Source organism: Malaclemys terrapin, chromosome 6 (assembly GCF_027887155.1).
Source record: "Malaclemys terrapin pileata isolate rMalTer1 chromosome 6, rMalTer1.hap1, whole genome shotgun sequence".
Classification (NCBI taxonomy): Eukaryota; Metazoa; Chordata; order Testudines; family Emydidae; genus Malaclemys; species Malaclemys terrapin.
In genome coordinates, this window is record NC_071510.1 from 12885291 (window position 1) to 12912964 (window position 27674).

Genomic DNA, 27674 nt, shown 5'->3' on the forward strand with positions numbered 1-27674 from the left:
GACCTATGAAGGAAGGCTGAAGGAATTGGGTTTGTTTAGTTTGGAAAAAGAGAAGACTGAGAGGGGACATGATAGCAGTTTTCAGGTATCTAAAAGGGTGTCATAAGGAGAAGGGAGAAAACTTGTTCACCTTAGCCTCTAAGGATAGAACAAGAAGCAATGGGCTTAAACTGCAGCAAAGGAGGTTTAGGTTGGACATTAGGAAAAGTTCCTAACTGTCAGGGTGGTTAAACACTGGAATAAATAGCCTAGGGAAGTTGTGGAATCTCCATCTCTGGAGATATTTAAGAGTAGGTTAGATAAATGTCTATCAGGGATGGTCTAGGCAGTATTTGGTCCTGCCATGCGGGCAGGGGACTGGAATCGATGACCTCTCGAGGTCCCTTCCAGTCCTAGAATCTATGAATCTTCTGCCATAGCAATCCAGGGAGTGAATCCATGCCCAAGGAATCTATGCTACCACTAACAAGGTTGTTTTCATAGCTGCATCCCCTATTTACTAAGCCTTCACCATCTGCTCCAGCCTGCAAACAAATGAACATAATTCACATTGCAATTACATTATAAAGAAGTAAGCTATAAGTGATTTAAAAGCATCTATATGTTCTTTATTCAGCACATCTGCTGTGCTCTCATTTGAGAGTGTTTCAAGCACAAATCAGGGGAAGCATTTCTCTTCCTCAACCGATCTATATTTATTTAAAAAAAACTTAAAGTAAACAAGAATTTATTAAAATACTGGGCTTTTTTACCCTAATAAAAGTTTAAGGCCTTGTTCATGAAAGATCCCTACCTCTCGCTACCTGCCTTTCATGTGCTACAGTTTGAGAAAAATCATTCAGTACATTTCCTCTTTTCTTAGCTACAGACAAATCCTCATTCAGCCACACAGCTTTGTGAACATCCAACTGGATGGCAGGCCATTGGATAACACTGCTCTACAGCCAAAATGCTTCTGAAATAAATGTAGTCAAATTTTACTAATTCTGGGTCACTGAGAATGAAAATGATGCTTAAAATTGTTGATTGGCTCTAGTTTTCAAGATATGCTATTGGGTCAGTATATACGACCCTTGACTTGGGAATGGCGGAGGATACGTGAGTTATAAAGGGAAGGGATCTCAATTTAAACCAGAAATGACTAAAATACATCTTTGACTGGATCTATGAATAAATCTATGACTGGGTTTGGACAGTACTTCTTTTTAGGCAAAACAATGAATGATGCAATCTGAAGCTGGTATTGCGTCATACATGATATGAATTGCATCATGTTATTCCTAGAAGTCATGGATGATGCAATCATAACGAAGCTTACATCACTCTGCTGAACAAATTGCCCTATATCAGCTCTAGAAATCATACAGTGTCATGCTCTCTTATTTGTCAGTGTTTGATTTTGCAAAGGGACACATTTCTGTTTAGCCAAAGTGAGTAGAGATACCTCGTACTTGTGTGAGCAGTGCAGATAACTTCTGCTATGTTTGTGGTGAAGTGACTTTTGCATCACAAAAGCGCAGTATCACGACTATGGTTAAGAGAGCCTATCACCTTTATTTTGGCGGCAAAATTGGAGATCAGGACAAGAGGTGGGCCCCACACATGCTGCAACACTTGTGCAACAAATCTTCACCAGTGGTTTAACAGGAAAAGGAAATCTATGCCTTTTGCAGTGCCAACGATTTGGAGAGAGCCAACAGATCATACCAGCAATTGTTAGTTCTGCATGGTGCCTCCAGTTGGGAAAGGTGTGTCAAAGAAGAAAAAAGTGCATTATTCAAACATTCCATCAGCTGTACACCCAGTACCCCACAGAGAAGGACTGCCGATTCCTAATGCACCAGAATCATTCTCACTTGAGTCAGACGAGGAAGAGGAAGAGGATGAAACTTCTGGGCCTGAACCACCAATGTCACAGGACCCACATTTTCTCCCATCCTCCTCCTCTGAACCACACCTCATAACACAAGGTGAACTGAATGACCTTGTCAGGGATTTGGAACTACCCAAGAGTAAGGCAGAGCTGTTGGGCTCCAGACTACAGCAGTGGAATCTCCTGGCAGGTGATGTTAGGGTTTCCATGTTCCGTGACCGTCAAAAGGATCTTGTCCCATTCTTCTTCATGGAAGGTGATCTTGTAGCCTGCAACAACATCCATGGTGTGATGGCTGCCCTCAACATCGTTCACGATCCAGATGAGTGGAGACTGTTCATTGATTCATCGAAGACGAGTCTTAAAGCTGTTTTACTGCATAATGGCAATGTTTTGCCATCAATTCCAGTTGGTCATGCAATCCATATGAAGGAAACCTATGACAACATGAAACAACTTTTGAGGTGCATAAACTATGACCAACATCAGTGGCAGCTTTGTGGCAATTTGAAGGTTGTTGCGCTCTTGCTTGGTCTGCAGACTGGATACACAAAGTACTGCTGTTTTCTCTGTGAATGGGATAGTCGTGCAAGAGATTCCCACTACATCAAGAAAGATTGGCCACTCCGACAGTCATTGGAGCCTGGGAGGAAAAGTGTTCAGCATCCACCACTTGTTGAATCAAGGAAGATTTTGTTACCACCCTTACACATCAAGCTGGGTCTGATGAAGAACTTTGTCACGGCCATTGACAAAACACAAGCAGCTTTCAAGAACCTCCGTGAAAAATTTCCAAGGTTAAATGAAGCTAAGATAAAGGAAAGTGTCTTTGTTGGTCCTCAGATTCATGAACTTCTTCGAGATGATGCATTTGACCATGCACTGCGTGGCAAGGAAAAGACTGCATGGAAAGCCTTCCAGTTAGTGGCAATACATTTTCTCGGAAACAACAAGGCAGACAACTACAGGTTGTTGGTGGAAAACCTCCTCCAGGCATACAAAAGCCTTGGTTGCAACATGTCACTAAAGATACATTTTTTGCAATCTCATCTAGATTTTTTCCACCAAACTGTGGAGCAGTGAGCGACGAGCACGGCGAGTGATTTCACCAGGACATTGCAACAATGGAGAAACGCTATCAGGGCAAATGGAGCCCATCAATGCTTGCAAACTATTGCTGGACAGTGACAAGAGATGCTCCATTTAATGAATACAAGAGACAAGCCAAGAAGCGCTGAGTAGACACTGAATAGGACTAAACTATGTACATAATAGTTTTTTGCCTTTTGTCCCATAATTAATTTTATTTATAGAACCCTTTTGCTGATTTTTAAAGTGTTACATAAACAGGACAGGTGAAATATTATCATGTAAAGCAACCATAAACACATGAAAAGACCTAGGTTTACAATTTAGGATTAAAACTCTACTAGCTACACAATATACATAGACATAAAATGTAAAAACTTAAATATCTTAGAAACAGTAGCCAATGAGTTGTTTTAATTGTCATATTTGAATTCAGCACATCAAAATAAATAAATAGCACATTTTATCTCTGAAGCAGACGACTTCTCCAAAATTGTATACCAGTGTAATAGGTATTAAAAGAATATAATCCTACTTAAAAAAAAAGCCTCCTTTGCTAAGATTGGTAATGGTTAAGGCAGCTGGTGTGCTGAGACCACTGCTTAACACCCTGACGAATATGGTCTCCTTGTCCTCCCCAGCCTGTCTGTTTCCAGCTGTTGTCTCTTGTTGTAAACTCAGATTGTAACACACTGTGGGGCAGGGACTGCTTTTTTGCATGATGGGGTCCTACTTCCTGGGGCTCCTAGGTGATACTGCAATACAAGTAACAAATATGGGGCCAGGTTCACAAATTAGATTACAGACTCTTTGCATCCCTCGGGTGGTATAAAGGTGCAACTCACCAGCCACAAAAGCTCAGCAGAGAATTCCCCTTACACAAGGGAACTCCCTGAGGGAGCAATGGCACTGCAATTGGGCTCTGCTTCTCTGTTCCACATTCCAAAACAGAAGGCCTGTCAAAGAACAGAGCAATAGTAGGAGGTATAGCAGAGTAGATGAATCTGGTCCCTTCAATAGGATTGTGTGCATGTGCACAACGCAATCCTCCACTGGCATGGGATCCTTAGGCAAGAGTGACAACAGCTTTAAACTGTGTTGGGCTGAGCCACGCCCGAAGAATCAGGAAGCCATTTCCAGCTCCATAAATGTCCCTTCATCACTCAGTGCAGGAGACAATCTAGCCCCTGAAGTGCTAAGGTCACAAATGGTAGAAAGAGACCCATCATATGCCCTGGCTTTAAAGAACAGTGATTGAACAACACAATAAAGGCAATATGAAGGTATTTAGAGAGGTTGTGAGACAGTGGTACATGTAATCCTTTAAAAAGGGAGGTTAAAACTGTACTTCGGTCAAATGCAGAAGCATTCTTTAGTATGATGTAGTGTTATGAGCACCTAGCACTGTGCAAGTATTTACCAAGCCTAGAATCTGCTGAATAATTAACATGATGATAATGGCAATATTGTAATGTTTTATGAGGCAGCAATCCAGTTACCAAGTGGATAAATAATGAGGCCAAAGGGTTCAGTCATGATGAGGGGAAAAGGATTATCAGTGTAACCCACTATGCTCTAGCTTTTAAATAAATGCGTGTGTGTGTGTTAAGTAAACACTTGCGAAAATCCTTGACTGGACGGTGTACTGGTGGATTTTTTAATAAGAACTGCAACCTTAACTAAGTTACCAAATGGAAACTATTATAATCCCATTTTCATATGGTCACACACTTTCCAAAAATGTAACTTTGGGATGAAAACTGGGTTTGGTGACGGTGGAAAGTTTGAGCATAATCCCGTGTGTCATTTTTGAGTACTGGAAAATTGAAAGACACGTGTTTACCAAATAAAAAGAAAGTTACACACATTTTATCCAAGGAAATGGTAAAAATGGGATGTTTGATATTTGAACCTGTATACCGGTAGAGTGCTTACTGAGAACGAGGAACTTTACTTCTCTATAAACAACTGTTTACCAGCCAATATATTACCACTCATGAAAATTGTCTACTACGTCTGTCCTGTAGAAAGATTCCCACACGTGCGCACTTAAATTTTGATGCACTTGTACATGTAGGTACATAAGTGAGTTAATGCTAATGAATGTTCTTTTCTCTTTTGGTTAAGCCACTGACCTGGGACTTGGGATATAGGAACTCAATTTCCAGCTCTATCACAGACTCCCTGTGTGATTTGTTTTCCCATCCAAAGATTTTTTTTTTTTTAAATCCTGTCCCAAATCTAAATTAAAAAAGTCAAAAACCTAAAAAACCTACCACCTTGAAAATCGAACACAAAAAACAAAACAAATGGTTTGGTTATTGACATTAAAACAAATTAAAATGGTCAAAAATTAAACTATAATTAGCTTCAAAAACCAACTTTCTGAACTACAAACTGGAATTTGTCAAAACATTTTGTTTTGACAAATTGGAAACTTCTTTCAAATGCTTTAAGTCAAAAAAATCATCAAAACCAACCCTTTCCTGCAGTGCCTTGGTTTTGATTAATTGGCATTTTCTGATAAAAAAAATTCCTGCCTGGTTCTCTGTGTATGACCTAGGCAAGTCACTTAATCATTTTGTGCCTCACTTCCTCATTTTACAAACAAGGATTTAGACTGATTGAGTCACAGCCCCTGCTCTGTGAACATACAATGCTTAGTACAATAGAGACTTGAGCTAGGTTTATTATTGCTCCAAACCTAGATCATTTTTAAGGCAGCTTGAGTGGCAGTTAATAGTTATCAATCTGTTTGGTGCATCCCGCACAATGATTTATTTTAGATCTCACTAGCTAGACAAGATCATTCATGGGCTGTATTTGCATGAAAAACATCCAGGAAACACCTGGCTATTGTAGGAAGTAGTGTTTGGTTATGTCTGCACTGCACTCTAAGCTAGGGCTGTGACTCAGATTTGAGCCCCTCTTGCATTCACACACAACTCAGTCCGGTTTGGGTCAGCAAGCACTCAGGACCCAGCTCCGAGGACGACAACGCTAAGGAGTTGGGTCAGAGCCTGAGTCTCTCTGAATCGGGTCCAGTGTGAATGGACGTCAAGCTGCAGACCTGAGTCAGAAGGTCTGCATAGTGCAGTATAGCTAAGACCCCTGGGTCCAGCAACTGTAAACCAGGTTAATAATGCAGTGTGGACACTCTAGCTGGTAGAGGGGCATGGATCACTAGTCATGTCGCACTCCCTAGCTTCCCAGACCCAAGCCGAGTACTGATAATGATCCAATCAGTGGACCAAATTCGGTGATGAGTCCTGGTCCCGTGCCACCTGAAGCAGGGGCTTAGAACCACTGAGTCCACAAGCCAGGTCCCACAGACTCGGGCTTAGTGTGCAGTTTAGACGTACCCTTAGTTATGCAGACCCCGTTCTGCAATGAGTCTCACACATGCTTAAAGTGTATGTACTGAACATAATTCCATTGAAGCCAATAGGGCAACTTACATAGTGCATAAAATTTACCATGTATATAAATCTTTGCAGGATCATGGTAAAAACATGCATCACTCTTCCTGCGTTTCAACTTGGACAATTGTATCAGCCTTATCTAAATTCTCCTTTCACTTTAACTGAATGAGGAATGATCTTTTTGTCTTGGTTCTGAATATTCAGCTTCGATAGTGTTAAGTCTGTTGAAGTCAGATGTTTTGATTTTTCTTTTTCTGGGTTTCCTGTTCCTGAAACTCTTCTTTCTTGGGAAAAGATACATAACTTTCCAAGTATAATAAATGTTTAAAAATTGGAGATTAGTTTTGACAGCTGGTACAGAGAAATGCCCCTGGGAAATATTGTTGTCCTATTCCGCATTTCACTATGTCATTTCATTATCGTTGTACAACTGTCAAATTTTACAAAAGACACAATACTACATTTCTAATTTCCTACGAGTTGCTACAATAAAGTCTCAGTCTATCCCCCTTTCATTTATTAAGGCCCTTTACAGAAAATCCTCTACCTTCTGTATTATATATGAAAACCTTTTCGAGTGTCAAATCTGACCAGATTGTGTTCCATTATTTTTGTAGAGACACCCGCCAACTGCAGTGAGCAGGTGAGAGGTTCTTCCTCCATAGGAGTTCTGTTTGACAGACTTTTGCAACATGGCCCCCCTCCCTGCAAAGCAAGCTAGCAGACAGGGTATGTCTGCACAGCGGTTTGGAGGGAGTCTACCAGCCCAGGTTGACAGACTTGGGCTGGTGGGACTCATGCTTATGACTATTTTTAGAGCACTGAGGCAGCACTTTGAAGATATGGCTCAGGCAGGAGCTCCTGGAGGGGGTTGGGCTTCAGAGGCTAAATTTCCACCTGAACTGCAGCTTCAAAGCGTGCGGCTATTTTACTAGCCCGAGGCTGTTGACCCAGGCTGGGAGGCTCCCTCCTGCTCACTCCAAAATGCTGTGTAGACATACCCACAGAGTCTCTGCAAATGCTTTGATAACTAATACTATGTGCTTGTTGGGCCAAGCTGCTCACGTGATGCAAGTCAGCCTAGCTCCACTACTTCAAACAGGACGTATACTGATCTTAACACCCTCATGTTAGTTTCTAGCAGATCTAACCAGAGAGGCAAATACAGAAAACAACTAAAATTCTCCTCTGCCATGAAGCCTACGAAGAACTTGACAACTGTTAGATTACGGGTGCACTGGGACTGCACCCCATCAAGCTGACAACACTGTTGTGATGTCTTTCCCACTCCATCCGTCAGTCTGTTTCCATCGGTTGTCTCTGGTCATGTAAATGAACTCTAAGTATAAGGCAAGTTACTGCATACAGGCGAGGATGTGAATCTTGTACTGCACCAGCTTGCTGCACAGAAACATCCTGTGTGGATGTTGCTGCAGTGCCCTGAAAGTCCCAGAGCGTGTCTTGGTTTACTACTCTTTGAAAGCATAGTATCCCAAGCCACTCTCTCGGACTTTCAGTGCACGGTAGCAGTGTCCAAGCGGAAGTTTCTGCGCAACAAGCTGGTGCACAGTAGATTTATACCATGGCTTCAGGGGTGGCTCTATGTATTTTGCCGCCCCAAGCACGGCAGTCAGGCGGCTTTCGGTGGTGCGCCTGTGGGAGGTCTGCTGGTAACGCAGATTCGGCGGCATGCCTGCAGGAGGTCCGCCGGTCCCACACCTTCGGCGTGCCCACCGCGGAATTACTGCCGAAACTGCGGGACTGGCGGACCTCCTGCAGGCATGCTGCCGAAAGTGGCCTGACTGCCACTCTCACGGCAACTGGCAGGCCACCCCCTGTGGCTTGCCGCCCCAGGCACGCACTTGGTGCGCTGGTGCCTGGAGCCGCCCCTGCATGGCTTGTACTTGCTGTATAGATAAGCTCTTACCCAGGCACTAATACAAATCAAGTAGACATTTCATTTAATTTAGACAATTTTATTTCAATTTCATCTTTACTTTCTACAAATATTCCAGTGAACAAGTGCACTGGAAGAGATAATTGCTGAAACAAGAGTTTTTAAACAAATATAGTAAGGTATTCATGGAAAATTAATTTAGAATGATGAGTATTTACACACAATACCTGACTCTAATTCAGTCGTGTCCAATTAAAATACAGCCTAAGTTTCAAATTGATACCAAATATTCTAAGCAAAACTCACAGCAGAGAGAACACAACCAGTCCACAGATTGAAATGTGTCCCACTCATAAAATGCTCATTGAATCATTTAAAAAAAAGTGACTACATTCATGAAAAATTATGTTCCGTTTGTGGACTACCAATGGTAAAAAGAGTTACATTCAACTACTTACATGTTTGCTACAAAAAGATCACCCCTCCATAACCCATGGGAGAAGTTTGTGGTCGTCACAAGTGGCAGGGAGGATCTATTGCCTACTGTAAAACCCAAGAATCTGTGGTTAAGGATAAATCTGCAGACCCCAGGTTTGGGTTTTTTCCCTCTGCCCCTACACCAGCAAAGCTCACTTGGGGATCTTGCTATCATTCCTTTACTTTCCATTTCTCTATTAGCAATTTCACTGTCCCTGCTCCACCCAGACGGGTAAAAGGTATGGAGTGCAGCTAGTGCTAGAGTTCTGATTGGAAATTCTCCAAGTCCTGAAGATGGTATGCCACAGAGGGTCCTCTCCCAGGTTCTGCCCCAAGCACGAACCTTCCCCCTACACAGAGGCCAGAATGACTACAGAAGGGCTCTGTGGGGTGGGAATTCATGGATTTAAGGGAGGGGCATGTTTGGAGCAGGATGGGATAGCTCACATTCCAGACTCACTGCTTTCCCTCTTCCATATTCCACACCATGGTTCTGCCCACTATTATAAACTGAAGGGCCACGTATCATAGCACACATACATACTGCACCATATATGTAATGAGAATCAAAACAAGTTTATAAATATTAAAAATTAGTAACTAATGGGTGGGTTAGGAGAAGTACTACTTCTTTAGAAAATTCATTTCAGGCTAATCTGATGTCTAATGAAATCAACATCCACTGCCTGTCAAAATACCCAATTGCCCTGAAATTCCTCACTGACACTAATATAAAATGGATTTAACTCCACTGAAGCCAGAGTTTCACTGGTTTTACACCAGCAAGAGTCAAAGCAGAACCTTGGATTCTCCAGAAGTAACTAGCCTCAAGAGGTTTTGGATACAGCACCTGAACTGATTTAATAGATCTATGAAAGTCTGCCATATGCAGGGTCCTAAACAATAAACAATAAAGAACAATGGACTTCAACAGTCTCAGAACTGGTAGGTAAGGTCCCATGGGAAGAAAATCTAAGGGCTAAAGGAGATCAGGAGAACTAGCAGTTTCTGAAGGAGACAATATTAAAAACTCAACTGCAAATTATCCTGATGCAAAGGAACGATAGGAAAGATAGTAAGAGACCAATGTGGTTCATCAGGAGCTCATTACTGACCTGAAAATCAAAAAGGAATCCTACAAAAAGTGGAAATATGGATTAACTGTTAAGGAGGAGTACAAAAGAATAGCACAAAAAAGTAGGGACAAAATCAGACAGGCTAAGAGACAAAGTGATTTACACCTAGCAAGGAACAAAAGGCAATAAGAGGTTCTTTAAATATGTTAGGAGCACGACAAAGAAAAGGAAGCACAGGTCCTCTATTGAGCAGGGAAGGAGAGCTAATAACGGATGATATCAAAAGGCTGAGGTGTTTAATGCTTATGTTGCTTCACTCTTCACTAAAAGGGTTAATGGTGACCAGATACTCAACCCAATTAATATTGACAAGGAGGAAGGAACACAAGCCAAAAGAGGAAAAAAAAAACAAGTTAGAAGAATATTTAGGAAAGTTAGATATACTTAAGTCATCAGGGCCTGATGAAATTCATCCTAGGGTACTTAAGGAACTAGTGAAGCAATCTTGAAACCATTAGCAATTATCTTTGAGAACTCACGGAGGACAGGCAAACATTGTAACTATCTTCAAAAAGGGGAACAAAGAGGACCTGGGGAAATTATAGACTAGTCAGTCTAACTGCAATCCCTGGAAAGATACTGAAATAAATGACTAAATAATCAATTTGTAAACACCTAGAGAATAATAGTGTCATAAGGAACAGACAGCATGGATGTGTCAAAAACAAACCGACCTAATTTTCTTCTTTGACAGGGTTACTGGCCTAGTGGATGGGGTGAAGCAATAGACATGTTATATCTTGATTTTAGCAATGTTTTTGACACAGGCCCAAGTCTCAGAAGCAAACTAGGGAAATGTGATCTAGGTGAATTTACTATAAGGTGGGTGCACAACTAGTTGAAAGACTGTACTCAGCAGGGCCAGCTCCAGGCACTAGCCAAGGAAGCAGGTACTTGGGGTGGCCAATGGAAAGGGGCGGCCGGGTCTCCGGCGGCAATCTGGCGGCAGGTCCCTCAGTCCCTCTCTTCCTCTTTGAGCTGCCACCAAAATGCTGCCAAAGAGGAAGAGAGGGAGAGAAGGACCCGCTGCCAAATTGCTGCAGAAGAACAAAGCGATGAAGCGGCGCGATTGAGCTGCCGCCGAAGTGCCGCCAATCGTCTCTTTTTTTTCTTTTTTAGCTTTGCTGCTTGGGGCGGCAAAAAATCTGGAGCTGGCCCTGGTACTCAGAGCAGCTATCAATGTTTTACTGTCAGAGTAGGAGGTGTATCTACTGGGTCAAGGGTGGGGTTAGTCTTGGGTCTGGTACTAGTCAATATTTTAATTAATGACTTGGATAATGGAGTGGAAAGTATACTTATAAAGTTTGCAGAGGACATCAAGCTGGGAGGGGTTGCAAATATTTCAGAGGACAAGATTAGAATTCAAAATGACATTAACAAATTGGAGAATTGGTCTAAATTCAACAAGATGAAAGACAAGTGCAAAGTACTACACTTAGGAAGGAAAAAAATCAAATGCCCAACTACAAAATGGGGAATAACTGGCTAGGTGGTAGTTCTGCTGAAAAAGGATCTGGGGATTGTAGAGGATCACAAATTGAATACGAGTCAAAAGTGTTATGCAGTTACAAAACACATTCGGGGATGTATTAACTGGAGTGTTGTATGTAAGGCACAGGAGATAATTGTCCCCTTTATTATGTGCTGGTGAGACCTCAGCTGGTGTACTGTGTCCAATTCTGTGGCACCACACTTTAGGAAAGATGTGGGCAAACTGGAGAGAGTCCATAAGACAGCTACAAAAATGATAAATGGTTTAGAATACCTGACCTATGAGGAAAGGTTATAGAAAAAAAAGAATTCTCGGGGAGGGGTGTGCACCTGATAACAGTCTTCAAATATGTTACGGGCTCTTATGGAAAGAGAACAGTGATCAATTATTCTCAATGTCCACTAAAGGGGTTAATCTGCAGCAAAGGCGATTTAGGTTAAATATTAGGGGTGGAAACCCTGTTACTGTAAAGATAGTTAAGCTCTGGAACAGGCTTCCACAGGAGTTTGTAGAATCCCCATCACTGGAGATTTTCAAGAGCAGGTTGGGGTCTAGAGATGATCTAGGTTTACTTGGTCCTGCCTCAACAGAGGGAGCTGGCCTTGATGACTTCGAGGTCCCCTCCAGCCCTACATTTCTATGATTCACAGTGAACCTGATTCTACTGTCCTTCCCCTGTTCCCAAACTGGAAAGCAAACAAAAATGTCAGCCTCCCTTACTCCTCAACTCATTCTAGATATTGTGACTGGACCGAACTCCACTTTGAATATATTCAAATACCGGTTTGGACGTTAAGAGGGGATTTTTGTGCCAAGTAATTATGTACCATTTTGCTGGTCTTTATTTGGTATAATTAACTAAAATTTCAAAATGAAAAAAGTCAGTTTGAACTGGAGGAGTTAAGTAAGTTATCCAAGGTTACCCTGAAAACAGAGCCAGGCCCCGGATTCAGATCTCCTGAACACAACAGACCCTCCTTCCTCTCATTCGATAGCCAGTCTGATTGCTTTAGCAGTGCTACTCATGTGAGGAACTGCTCACTACCGTGAGCAAGGGCCACAGTCTGTCCCTTTGGATTGGTGACTTCAGTTGAGTTAATCAAATGACGTTTGAAAAATATTCTCTGAATGTTTTAAAACTAAATTTAATTGCCCAGCTCCAGACTGTAATTAAGGATCTGGTCCTTAAAAAAAAAAAAAAAAATTAAACACATGAAAGTTTAGAATCCTGAATACACAACAGTAATTCGGTAAATTGGGTTTCCCACCCCCCCCCCGGAAATCACAGCAAACCAGCCCAATTTGGCCTCTGCTTGTATGAACTCTGCTTTCACCCATTAGGAATATAACTGACATTCTCTGTGTAAATAAGACCTTTCAGACTTGATTTTCAAGTGTTTGCAGTTTGGTTGTAGCTGTGTTGGTCCCAAGATATGAGTGAGACAAGGTGTGTGAGGTAATATCTTTGAAGAGCTCTGTGGAGCTCGAAAGCTCATCTCTTTCACCAACAGAAGTTGGTCCAATAAAAGATATTCCCTTCCCTGTCTTGTTTCTCAGTTTTCAAAGTCAGGCATAGTTTTGTTCACAGGAATGTGTGTGCAATTTGCACAGGCAGTAATGCACAGCCGATGGGATATTTCTATGGTGCTCACTTATCACCCAGTACTTAAAGCAGAACTCCTGTGAGCAGCTTATTCCATGGCCAGTTCCAGAAAATAGCTCAACAGGACCCTGCCCGGCTGTCTTCAAAGCTTAACCCGGAAAGACAGTCCCCAATACCCCAGTGCAAGTGGCTTCCAAGACCCATAGCCATCCTTTGGCATATTAGTGTACCCGATTTTTGTTTTCAATCCCAGTAATTCATGTGCACATTAATCATGTGTTCACACATGGGGGGTGGGAGACTATGTTTTCAGAAGTGCTCAGCACCTGGAATCTCCCACTGGGAACAATAGCTACTGTTGAGTGTTCTGCGTTTTTGAAAAATCAGGCGTTTATGGTGTAAGAGACCGTCTGCTGTTAAGTTTTCTTCATGTCAGTGCTTGCAAGTAGCGCCGTAGCACTGTAACTATTATTGAACACGTTCAGTAATATCTTGGCTGTAAAATGTCCATTCATGGGGAAAAAAACAAACAAATCAAAAGCCCACCAGTGGGGGCGGGGACACAAATCCAGGCTAGCTACCTCCTCTGGGTTTCTCAGAGTCGGGTCTTATCTATGTCTGTTGTATAAGAGACTTGCTCATGGGAGTGGCGCCAGGGATCTCAAGTACAGTTAACAACACAGGCAAACCAGGGACTTGTATTCTAAGCTGTCTGGGGAAGGAAAGGTCTGTTTTGATATTTGCATGGTTCAGGGGTTGAGCACATTGTCAGAGATTAATAGGCAAGACCCATTAGTTCCCATCCTTCTGCTCCTTTGTGGCCCCTGTACTAACAGAACGGTGGCAAGGAAGACAATGTACAATGGCTAACTGTGATGCCCCAAGTATGAGATTTGAGGTAAACTTCTCAATGTCAGCCCCTTAATCTGGTCAATATGGGGGTTGATGGCAGATGGACCGGTGAAAAAACCTGGTCAATTTGGGGAGTTGATGGCAGAGAGGATCAATTTGGGGGTTGATGGCAGAGGACGGGTTGAAAAAAATACAATCACAACTCTGCCTACTCTGTGGAGTTCAAAAGCTTGTCTCTCTCACTGATAGAAGTTGGTCCAATAAAAGTCGTTACCTCACCCACTTTGTCTCTCTCCCAACACTATACATCAATTCCGGAACATTATTAATTCTCTTATCACAGTGGTTTGTTTCTGAAGCCTTTAGCGGTCTCCTAGTTTGGGGAATTATAGGAAATAGAAATGATGTCTGGTGAGGTTGCACCACACTTTCATCCTGAGAATCCCTGCGGCAATGGCTACAAATCTATAGTGGCAACTGTTGCTATGCAGTTGCAGCAAAGGGGATGTATCTTTCTGCTATATTTGCTGCAGCTGACAACATTTCCTTGGAATTGATTTTGGTCAATACTGGCCTCAGCCGCCATACAATATTTATAATATTAAAACCAATATTAGGTCCTAGGGCCAGGCCACAGTGGATTGTATTTGTGCTTCTGCTGCAAAATATGGTAGTAAATTCACAGAAGCCCGAGAGGGAGATGCTGCAGTTACTGTATGACTTTTGTTGCTGGAGCGGTCTCTCCAGCCTCCAGGAAAGCTGTGCCTTGCTCTTTTCTTGAGAGGAAAAGTGATGGGTTTTGATCTGAATCATTAGTTTTCTCCTGTTCCCTAGACTCTCCATCATGACCTTTGATTGCCCTTTTCCCCAGCTATTCAATAAGCTGGTATCTTTTTTAAAGAGAAGAACCAAGGGAAATAATATCCACTGCCCTCTATTGCATCCCTCTATTGCAAACATTGAATAACCCTCAATACACTCTGTGAGGTAGTTTATATCACTCAAAGTGATTTGCAAAAGCACTCAGTATTGGCCTTTATCCTGCTATCTTTTGGTTTTATATGGCTGTCCATTATAGTGTTATCTGGACACCTTCCCCGTAAAAATCAGTAACAATAGGGAAGTCCATAGTAGACTTCATGGTGTATCTGGCACTTCCCTTTTTGGGGTTAAAGTGCTGCTTGGGGGAAGGATGTGTGTTTTGTTTTCTCTCTTCTCTTTTTTGGCAGGGGAAGGATATGGGTTGGGGAGGGGAAAAGAAGATTTAGGAGTCAAAGAAGATGGCAGCATTTTGAGTGTCATTCTTATTCTCTTCCACTGAAGTCTCCTCCCACTAGGGCGACCAGACAGCAAGTGTGAAAAATCGTGATGGAGGTGTGGAGGTAATAGGAGCCTATATAAGAAAAAGACCCCAAAATCGGGACATCCAACCTCCCACGGAAATCAAAAATGCCACTGAGCAGAGTAAAGCCATTGCCAGGCACTTCTGAACATCTCACCCTTAACAGGTATATCAGAGAGCCTTCCAGCCAAGGATCTCAGTGCTCTTTAATGTCACCCAGCCTTCAGACACCTCCGTGAGGTAGGGAAGCATAATCCTGTCCTCCAAGGGTGCTATTGTATTGACTGTGGGAGTCAAGAATGTCACTGGCCCAACAGTGTATTCAACGCACGAGGAGCACAGGGATCCCGCAGCAAGGAACTTACAGCCCCATTTTAAGAGAGCTGTGAAAGCTCAGTCAGCACCTGATGGGCTCCAGTGCCGGAGACAGATGGAAAATGTTCTAACTTCATTAAATGATATTTGTCTTCAGTGGATCAACTTTGACATGCTACATGGACATGTTGTCACTCAGTGAGCGAAAAATACCTCAGTCAATAATCTAGTTATCTTTAGGTGTTTGTACTGCAGCTATCACAAATACCTAGGCACAATAAGAAGGTTATTTGATGTGATACAAAGGAACCTTAAATAGAGGTGGTGTGCAAGGCTCCAGGAGTAGGTTTCAAATCTAGACAAGGCTGACTGATAAAGGCATCAAAAGCTAGTGGGAACATCCGATGTCAATTTGCCACTTGACGAACTGCCAATGTAAAGAATGCAGAGCAGGCTTAAACCGATCACATCAGCTCACACCACTGAGTAATTGCGCTGGAGCAGTAACGCAGGTGAAAAAGCCACCACACACAAACATGTGTCACATGTTCTCAGGAAGATTCCTACACTAGATATCTACTATTCATTCACCAGGGAACAAGTCATCCCTTCCACGGGCGGGGGAGATGAAAACCCTACAGATTTGATAATGGCAAGCACGGAGCACATAAGAATGCTTCTGCAGCCCCATTATCTCCTTCCTGCAGGTGTCTCCGAATTTGTCCACCTATGGAGGAGAACAGCCTTTGTCAGGGACATACATAATCCCATCCCCCAAAAAACCCACACACATGCACACTCCACCCCAAAATGGAATCCACACAGAAGTTAATACTGACCAAGTCTGTTTGTTAAACTTTGAACTGAATTCCTCCATTGCAGACCTTTCCCCAGCCCAAGCGCTTGGCAGCCCAGCCACAGGCGTTGAATTCTGCTCAACCCCCGTCTGCCCCCAGCCCCACCCCGACTCCACCTCCATTCCAACCCCTTCCTCAAAGTCCCTGCCCCAACTCCGCCCCCTTCCTCCCCATATTCTGACTCCTTCCCCAAGTCCTCGCTCCGCCCCTGCCTCCTCCCCTGAGCACACCACATTCCCATTCCTCTATCCCCCCTCCCGGAGCAGCCAAACAGCTGTTTGGCGGCAGCCAGTGGCAAGCACTGGGAGGTAAGCAGAGGAGCAGGGACGTGGCATGCTCAGGGGAGGAGGAGGAGGTGGGGCGGGGGGTGTTAGGGGAGCTTGGCTGCCGGTGAGTGCCGAGCACCCACTAATTTTTTCCCATGGGTGCTCTGGGGCTGGCGCCTATGAGCCCAGCAGAGCTAAATGAGGATAGCCAACTGTGATGGGAGTGTAAGGGCCCAAGGACTGTTCCTAGATGCTCTGGCCTTCCACACATCCCCATACATTTGATTTTCACAGGCCAAGTTCCTTCATGCAAAGCGAGCTGGAAATGGATTTAGGAGTGTGTTTGTTTAGCTGTCTGAGTTTACCATATCACACAGCTCATGTCTGTGATCATGTTTGAAAATTAAACTTAACCGCTTCCTGTGACGTTGTGCAGTCTATATGGTTTTATAAAAACATAAGAAGTGAATATAATGTAACTGGAATATGCTTCATGCAAAAGGTCTCTTGTAAGGTGTCATTACAAAGCTTATAATCTACTGAGTGATCATCCTATTTGTATAAATGTACCACTCTTGTATCTGAAACTAGAAATATGAAATATAACTCTGAGGGCCTATTGTAATTATGCAAAGTGTGGGCCGTTAATAGTGGTTTGGAATCTTGATGACTCCCATTAACCAGGACCATTGCCTGCAGATGGCTGTGTTTACCTGTTAGTCTTCCTGTATAGGTGTGTGCTGGCAAGTGGGCAATGAAGTCTTGCAGTGACATGTGATCATGTCACCTGACCTGGAATCCATCTTTAACCTGGTGCTTTTCCAGTGAGGGGGGGTGCAAACCCAGAGGGACAAAGGGTTCCTGCCTTATGCAAAAGATATATAAAGGGGTGGAAGAGAACAGAAGAGGAGAGGAGCCATCATGAAGAATCCCCTAGCTATCACCTGAGCTGCAACAAGAGCTGTACCAGGGGAAAGAATTGTGGCCAGGCCTGGAAGGTGTCCAGTCTGAGAAAAAACTTACTAAAGCATCTCTGAGGGTGAGATTATCTGTATTCAGTTTGATTAGACATAGATTTGCACATTTTATTTTATTTTACTTGGTGACTTACTTTGTTCTGTCTGTTACTACTTGGAACCACTTAAATCCTATTTTCTGTATTTAATTAACTCAGAGTATGTATTAATACTTGGGGGAGCAAACAGCTGTGCATATCTCTATCCGTATTATAGAGGGCGAACAATTTGAGTTTGCCCTGCATAAGCTTTATACAGGGTAAAACGGATTTATTTGGGTTTAGACCCCATTGGGAGTTGGGCATCTTAGTGCTAAAGACAAGCACACTTCTGTGAGCTGTTTTCAGGTAAACTTGCGGCTTTGGGACAAGTGATTCAGACCCTGGGTCTGTGTTGCAGCAGACGGGAGTGTCTGGCTCAGCAAGACAGGGTGCTGGAGTCCTGAGATGGCAGGGAAAACAGGAGCAGGGGTAGTCTTTGCACATCAGGTGGCAGCTCCCAAAGGGGGTTTCTGGGATCCAACCCGTCACACTTCCCACTTCAGCAATGCCATTGTATTGGACACACATGCAGAAGCAATTCTACATGTAGCAGCAAGAACTGTCTGAGAGATGGCATCTGATTTCTCAATCTTAGACACCACAATCCTCTCCTCATTTCATGAGAGACAAGCCCACTCTGCAAGGATCCACAGTTTGAAAAAAATTACAACTTGAAATTCATTTAAATGTTTTTGTAAAATTACTATTTTAAAATCATAGTAAAATGCAGTGAGCTATATATTAAGACTATTTCAGTGGTAATGTAATCCGTATGTTTTTGAGTTAAGCTACATTATAATACATCTTAACACCCTGAGCCTGCCAACATTTAAAGCACTTGGATAACTTTACTCACATGAGTAATCTCGGTGAAGTCAATAGAAATATTGACATGCATTTAACTGGGTCTGCCACCTCTCAAGTGCACCCTCAAGTCCTGAGGGTTCTCGGCCATCATCCTGCCTCAGTTTCCCCCTTCCTGGGTTCCTCAATAAACTGCACAGAGCGAAGGCTGTGTGTGAAAACACCCCTCCCTATAGGCTGGGTTTAACATCATCCAAGTTACAAACAAATATCAAAGCCGCAAACTCCAATGCAATTCCCTCTTTTTAGCAGACCACTCCCAGCCCTACCTGACTGGAGTCTTATTTCCCCTAGCAGCTCAGGCTCTCCTGAAGCCTTCTGCTCTGTCCAATCTGCAAGGACTGTCTACCTCTCTGCAGCTGCCTGATCCATAACAGACCCCAATGCTGCCCAGCTGTCTTAATTAGCCAAACTGGAAGTATCTCCTCTGCCACAGAGGAGTTGGACCTGCTTCATTTTAAGGGACCAACCACCCTAAAACACCACATGAAGTTACTCTCATCTTTAAGGGGTTTGTTGGATCAGGGCCTGACTCTGTGCCTCAGTTTCCCCATCCATATAGATGATGCTTATCAACCTTTATAAAACATCTACATATGTACAGGGGCAGCTCTATGTTTTTTGCTGCCCCAAGCACGGCAGTCAGGTGGCCTTCAGCGGCACACCTGTGAGCGGTCCGCTGGTTACGCAGATTCGGCAGTGTTTCTGCGGGTGATCTGCTGGTTGCCGTGGGATCAGCGGATCTCCCGCAGGAGTGCCACTGAAGGCTGTCCGACTGCTGCCCTCACGGCGACCGGCACACTGCCCCACATGGCTTGCCGCCCCAGGCACACGCTTGCTGCACTGGTGCCTGGAGCCACCCCTGCATATGTATGAAAAGCACTATATGGCCCAGATCCTGAAAACACTTATGTGCTTAATTTTAAGCATCTACTACTCTCATTGAGTAAACAAGACTACTCACATGAGTCAAGTCACTCATACACTTAAATGTTTGTAGTATTTAGCTCTTATAAATTCATATTTTAAGAGTAGCAAACAGAAGGCACTACCTCAAGTGCTTAAAGTTTTGCATATGTGTAATGCTGATGTACTGGAGAATATAAGTTTTTTTTTTTTAAATATGCAACATTAACTCTAATATATAAAAAGAAAAACCCATGTTTTGACATTGGTTTAGGCAAAGTTGCCACTTACTTACAAATTTCTGCATATTTTCTTCAAGATTTTTTCCTAGGACATATGCTTACATTTCAGTCTCCTGTAAGCTACCTCTGTGTTGTGCATTTTGAGCACTGTTATGAGAGAAGTTTCAAAATAAGTAAAAACACATTCCTTGACCTTCAGCTTTTCCCTCTGCAGTGAGACGGAAGTTTTACTTTTGCTAAAGTCAGAGCAGGTTTTGCTGACCAAACAGTTTTTAGTTTACAGTGAAAATGAGGGCAACTGCTGGGAAAAAGCCATTTTTCACCCTTTGGGAAAACAAAGAAAAAGTAGAAATTTGTCTTTTCCTAGACAGGCAAAAACAACAAAACTTTTCATACTGTTCTATTGAGCAGAGACTGACTATACTGATTTTTTTTACAACCTAAGGAGGTAAAAATTACTGTACTTATCTTTTTGTCAATAGGACTTGTTTTTTTTAAAGCTGTGTGTTCATTAGATTTATAATATTCAAGTATAAGTGGAAGATGGTTTACAGAATACAGAAAAAATTACAATGTTATAACTTTTTCTGGTAACAGCCAACACACATATATTTTACATTATAGATAAATAAATAGAAAGATAGATAGATATAGATATAATATATGCCTGTTTGTCTTCCCAATCTTAAGCAACCTATGCTTGAGTCTTCCCATAAAAAAGGAAAAGCAACAATAAAAACAATTCAGGTATAAGGAACCAAGGGAGAAAGCAAGAATATGTAGCACCTGAAGTAATCAGTTCAACCAATGAAAACACTGAATAAATGAGAATTTGATCACGTAGTCAATCTTCTATTATTACAACCATTACAAAATATAGTAATAACTTCCACATAAGTACAGTGGAACTAATACGTTTTTTTGAGATGGAGGCATTTTATTCTTTCCCTGCAGAGGCATCCAATGAGTAATAATATTTGTACTGCATTTACTACTGATTTCAGTTCTGGAATTGTATTGTAAACAGGCTGAGACAATGTATAAATTATATTTCTTATGTTTAAATTCCAGGCAAGCTAAAATGAGAACTGGTCAACTATGGACCCTTCAGTTGTCCGTGTGTTTGGGGGACATGTTTGAAAACCTGAATCTTTGGCTGTAAATCGGGCAGCTTTGATTTTGCAGTGAATCCAAAACGGGAAAGGCTGTATTTTCCAATTTTGGCTTAGTCATGAGCAGAATCTAATGAAAAAAAGACTTTTTGATGTGATTTTGGTCCAACGTGGGAGAATTTTTCACAGTTACAGATCTTGTAATAGTTTCAAGACTTTCAGGCTGAAAAGAAACAAAGAAAAGCTCCTAAATATTAGGTACCATCAGATCCAAACCTAATTCAACAAACTTTAATCTGAACCTTTGCCTAAAATGTGTATGGATCCTTTGGCACTGCCCCTCCTTTTTATACCACTGAAATATTTAACCATTTTAGGGCAGGATTTTCAAAACGAGTTTTCCTAACTCTGCTACTATCGACTTAAATAGAAGCAGAGGTAGACCAACGGCGAGTGCTTTTGAAAATCCACCCTTATGGTAAATATACCATGTGTCTGGTCTTCCCTCCAATGAAGGGAAAGAGTACAGCCATTGACTTCAATAGGAGCAGAATCTGGCCTAATTGTCTTAGGGCCCTTTTTCTAGCAAAGCTGGTTTCCTCTTTTAGGACCTTCTGTTCTCCATCACAGCCTCCATACTGGGTAAGATTCATGACAAAGAACTAGAATTGCCATAAGAAAAGCGGAAGAAGAAGAAGAGATCTTATGTCTCCTCAGGAATAGGCACAAAATCCTAACACTACTTGGTCCATCTCAGGAGGCATCAACTTGTGTAGCCATGACATTGTGTTAGCTGATCCTGTTTCATCTCAGAAGGTAAGCAGAGTTAGGCTGGATTAATACTTTGGTGTGGAATAGCCTCTTCACCTATATCCACCTTTTACTTGTCTTGGGTCTCAAATATAACAACTTTGCAGTCAATTCAGAGGAACCATCCTTAACTCTTTACAGTTATCACAGGACAGCCAGATAAACCAATTGTTAATGAGCCTCACTGGCTTAGCTGTATGAGGAAACCACTACCAGCAATGAATCAAGTTAGCACAGTGAATGGACTTTTATTTACTAGCTTTACTCAATGTCACTTCATTCTTCGGCTCAATCACTCCCTACACCTGCCACATTGAACGATCTAGATTTTAAAAAGGTGAAGTAACTATAACATTTCCACAGTTGTTAAAGCTCTACCCCCTACACACACCTCAGAATCTGCAGGAAAACTGGGGAATTTCAGCAGCCCATTTGGCAAATTCAGCCTATAGGGACAGAACCGTAACTCTTTATGCTCACAGCATGAGGGATATAAAGGACCACATGGACTCATCTGTCTTTAAAAGAATGAAAGCCTCTTTTTTTTGGGTTTAACGTTAATAAGCCCACGGGGACAAATTCATTCCTGTTTTAACTCCATTGAAGAGGAGCTCTGGAAACAGATTTTTCAGTTTGCCTGCATTTCCCAATACATGCATAAATAAATACATTTTCATTTGGGTCAAACTGAAACTATTTTGGAGGGGAATTTTTGGCAAATTGAAAAGTTGGAAACTTTTATTTTGAGTTGAACAAAATGCTTTGTTCTCAGGCATTTTAAAAAAGGAAACAAAAGGCTAGCTACACAACACCAAAGAGAATGAGGTGCCTCCCTCAATACCTACTACCCCAGTGTTAGTACATTCAGCTGAGATGCAAACACCCAAGTTTGAGTCCTACCTCTAGAGCAAGGCCTTGAACCAATGTTTCCAGGGAGTTCTCTAACTACCAAGCTATTGGTTTTGCTGGAGTGGGTTTCTCCCAATCTCTCCTGTTGAAGCCCTTCTACGTTGTGTAAATAATTAACTAGCCATTGGGGCAGGGACTGGAACCTACTTGTCCCTTGTATGTGATGCATTTATATATACACACGTCTGCATAGATAATAAAACCAGGCGGACTGTGTCCCATTGTGCTGATTATAGGGGGAAGGAATAGCTCAGTGGTTTGAGCATTGACCTGCTAAACCCAGGGTTGTGAGTTCAATCCTTGAGGGGGCCACTTAAGGATCTGGGTACTTGGTCCTGCTAGTGAAGGCAGGGGGCTGGACTTGATGACCTTTCAGGGTCCCTTCCAGTCCCATGAAATGGGATGGGTAAAGAAATGGCTCAGAACACTGAATTCAGAATAGTATTCTGCTCTTGTTTAGCTGAAATGTTCTATGTTCCTTCCTTTCTCAGAGACATTCTAACAGCTCTGTCTGTTTTAGGGCAACCAGACAACAAAAGTGTGAAAAATCAGGACAGGGGGTGGGAGGTAATAGGAGCCTATATAAGAAAAAGACCCCAAAATTGGGACATCTGGTCACCCTAATCTGCTTGTAATGGAATATCAAATTGTTTGTCTAACACAAGCTCAGTTAAGACCTGATTCCCATAGGGAGACAATAACCTCACATTCTGGCAGCCCGGAAATTAAAATTTGTTTTACCTGTAATTACATTTTCCATCATTTGCAGAGCCCTCTGCTGAAAAGAGTTTTTACACAATTGCCCCCCTAATAGCCACCACAGAATCAATTTAAGCTTTCATACTGAGAAATTAGTTTAAATCCATATTATTTTTCCCTCCAAAGTTGCCATTCTGACTTCAACTCCAGAGATTCTTGAAGTAATTTTTCTTCTTTTTTTGCTTCTTACCAGCTACTATTAGTAGTATTCTAGTAACACCTAAGTCACAGGTCACAACTAAGATCAGAACCTCGTTGTTCTAGGTCCTCTTCAAACACATCTAAGGTACTCACACGGCACCAGTCACCAAGGTAGCGGAGCCTCTCACAATCTTTAATTCATTTATCCTCACAACACTCCGAGGTAGGGCAATGCTATTATCCTCCTTTTTCAGACTGGAGAGCTAAGGCACAGAAAGACTAACATGACTTGTCACACAGGAAGGTTTTGGTAGAGCCAAGAATCAAGTTCACATCTTCTTAGTCCCTACCCAGGGCCTTTGCCATAAAACCATCTTTCCTCCTTAATATTGCTGATCAGACCATTCTATATTTATGTCCAACCTAATTGCCACAGCACAGTTTGCTTAGAATGCAGCCTCCCATGAACCCACAACTGCCAGGTCAATTGAAACGGATGGTTCATTTACTGTTACCATCTGAACAAGAAGAAGAAACGGGGATACTGAGACTGAAACCTCGCCATTGGGGTACAACTCATAGCAGGATCTGCTCCGTTGTCTTAACTCCTGGTCACAAATAATGCTGCATATCTTTCTGCTGAGGGAAATCCTTTCCAGGGGCCATTTTTCTTTCGTTATTCTGGCATCTCAGTCTATGAACACATCACAATGTATCTAAATAATCAAGATTAGTAGCACAAGCCTTAGAATGCCGGCAGAAATGTAACAATAAATGTAAAGAGCCCTTACTAGAAGGCACTAAACAAAAAGAGAAGCGTTATTCTCATGCCGTTGCCATGTAGGGTATATTGTACTCCATCCTTCCACAAATTTGAGAGAGAGAAATGGTCCAGCTGATTTTAGCAAGCAAACATGTATGTCAGTTTTCCCAAAATTCAGAAGGCTTCACCAGCTGCAGCTTGTGTGTTGGCTAGGGTTACCATATTTTAATTTAAAAAAAGGAGGACACTCCACGGGACCCTGCCCCAACTCTGCCCCCTCCCCTGAATGCTCCGCCCCCCTGCTCCTCCTCCCCTACTTCCCGCGAATCAAATGTTCGCGGGAAGCCTGAAATAGGGAGGCAGCAGGTAAGCTGGGGCTGGGGCAGGGTGTGGCCCAGTCCAGTCCCCCCGGCCGAGCAGCTCCCTCCAGCGGCCGGCTGGCTTAGGCCAAGAGGCTCTGGCCCCAGCGTCTTGGGCATCCAAACTTAATTTTAGGTATCCAGGTGTGAAAATCTTGGTCTCAATTTTTATTATTATTATTAGTGCACAAAATAAGAGGGGGGGGAAATGCTTTCATTGTTCTCTGAGAGGCATGTCCAATCTTCTGCCCAACTATGGGAGGGCCTGTGTCACAGAGGTGACATAGTACCTCAGCACAAGAGTGCAGGCTAGATGGGGAGGAGGTGTGCAACCGCTGTTCCCAGCCAAAAGTGTAGCAAAACAGGGCTGGAGATTTGCTGCTGCATGCATCATCCCACCCCCTACCTGCATGAGGGTGCTACAAAAGTGCCCTGTGAACATTAGTTTAGCCACTACGCTGGGCCCGGGCTGCAAGTGCTCTGCCACCTGCATGGGAGGTCACCCCCCATCTCTACTAACGGCAACCCTGATTCCAGCTGGTGTCTACATAATGTCTCTATGACAGGGGTAGGCAACCTTTCAGAAGTGGTGTGCCGAGTCTTCATTTATTCACTCTAATTTAAGGTTTCGCATGCCAGTAATACATTTTAATGTTTTTAGACGGTCTCTTTCTAAAAGTCTATAATATATAACTAAACGATTGTTGTATGCAAAGTAAATAAGGTTTTTAAAATGTTTAAGAAGCTTCATTTAAAATTAAATTAAAATGCAGAGCCCCCTGGACCGGTGGCCAGGACTCGGGCAATGTGAGTGCCACTGAAAATCAGCTCGCGTGCCGCCTTTGGCACACGTGCCATAGGTTGCCTACCCCTGCTCTATGACAAGGTCTTTGGGCCAAATTCTGTGGTCAGTTACACGAAGACAATCTCATTGATTTTAGTCTGGTTGCACAAGTGTAACCAAAGGTAGAATTTAGCTTTAAGCTGTTTCTTCTAAGATTCAGGGATTATAGAGTCTCAACGAAGGTTAACGTTTAGTGCCTAATCCTGACTCAAGGGACCCCACAGCCACTCAGGAGTTGCAGTAAAAAAAGAAAAATTGCTGGAGAAGATTGGATAGCTGGCTTTTTGGCCAGCTGGCTGCAAACTGCTCTGGAGTCTTAGACTGCAATTTGTGAAGTTCTCATACTCCAATATCCTCAGTCACTTTCTTTCTGAGAATCTCAAACTCATTAGTCCTAGTAGCATGACCAAATCTTAAACTTTCTCTGCAATCTCAAAGCACATTCGTACCATTATTATATGCCACATACACCTCCCCTCTCCCACAAGACTGTATGTGCCCACACACCGGTTCTTATTTGTTTTTTCCTAATGGAAAGCCATTAATTCAATATATGAAGACATCATTTACTGGAAACTCTCAAAGAGACTTCAAATTAGAAGCAGAAAGAGCAGTCCTAGATAGCAACAATTACTGGGGGGGTTTGTTGTGTGTTTTTTTTTTTTTTTGCACGGTAGGCTTATTTACTTAGTGGTATCCCGCTTCAAACACTCGCAGCCTTTCCCAGCAGACACATTGGATTGGAGCCAGAACTGTGGAAGCAGTGACAGAAAACTGATAATCTCAGCATGGAACAAATCTAATAAACATCTGCACTTGGCCACCACGTGAGAATTCTCCATATGTTCACAGGATGCAGACACCATTAGCTTCCTAAGTCCTTTCTGTGGAGACTTTTCCTGCCCTTTGTTTCCTTCTCTAGATGCAGACACTCCCATTTTGAATCTGATACATGTACAAGAACCTATTCAGCCAAGTTTCTGTGAGCCACATTTCTAGATTTATAAAAAAGCAGAGCTCTGCATATGGCATTTTGTGTTAATAGTAATCCCTCAATTAGGAAAAATAGCAACTTTAATCAGAAAGAAAACATGTGTATTATGGACAGCGTAAACAGTACTTATGAATGATTAAAATAATGGCTCTGAGTACAAAACTATTTTCTTTTTTGTCATAATGCTTCTTCCACTAGGAATTCAATTACCTGCCCATTGACAATAACTACAAACGGAAGTCACCTTTAAAATAGCCTGGTTTATTAGTTTTGATGATAGATGTATATCACAGAATGATGCCTTTGGACCATTTATCAGATGAACTTGACAGGGGCTTGTTTCCTGTGTCATAGAATATCTGGGTTGGAAGGGACTTCAGAAAGTCATCTAGTCCAACCCCCTGCTAAAAGCAGGACCAATGCCCAGATAGATTTTTACCCCAATCCCTAAGTGGCCCCCTCAAGGATGGAACTCACAACCCTAGGTTTAGGAGGCCAATGTTCAAACCCCTGAGCTATCCCTGCCCTCAGGAAGGAATGCTATGTGGAAACAAGCCAATTCAAAAAGGGCAGAGGGGGCCACATTTTTATAACCACTGAAGGCACCAAAGACAACCTGGGTATTTAAAACAGTTCAATCACTTTGCTGAAATGCTCCATGGCATGATCATATTTACAGTTGCCAAATTTCTTTTTATGAACACTAAGGGTCAGATTTTCAAAAAAGCTGGGGCATTCAGATCAGATTGAGTTCTCACCCTTAGGTGTTTTCAAAATTCTGGCCCATTTTCCAAAGAAAGAATACAGGGACTGTGCACATACAATCCTTGGCAAATTGTTCCTCCAGTCTATCCTTGATGTTCTCTAGCATCTGACTCATTCCATTGACAAATCTCTTATCTCGCCTCCTCCTCCCCCAGTAAGAATTTCTGTTCTAGCAGGCTCAGGCAACACAAGACAAATTATTTTCTAGGATATCAAGGCATAAGAATGCTTTTTATCCCCCAATGTGCATTAAAGGTAGAAAAGCTACAGAAACTAATATAGCAGCATTGTCACAATGTATGCACACCCATCTTTCTTTGGGGCAGGGCAGAGGGTTGATATCACCACAGTTAAATACTCTGGCAGCCCACAGGCGACCACTGAGTCAAAATGGCAGCCCTCAGACACAGGGCAGCACAGCCCAATGGCTAGAGTCAATATGGTGGGGGCTGCCACCAGGGGGGTGATGGCCCGGGAAGGAGGGCCTAGGCCTACCCGACTCCACCGGGCCCCAACCCAGGGCCTTAA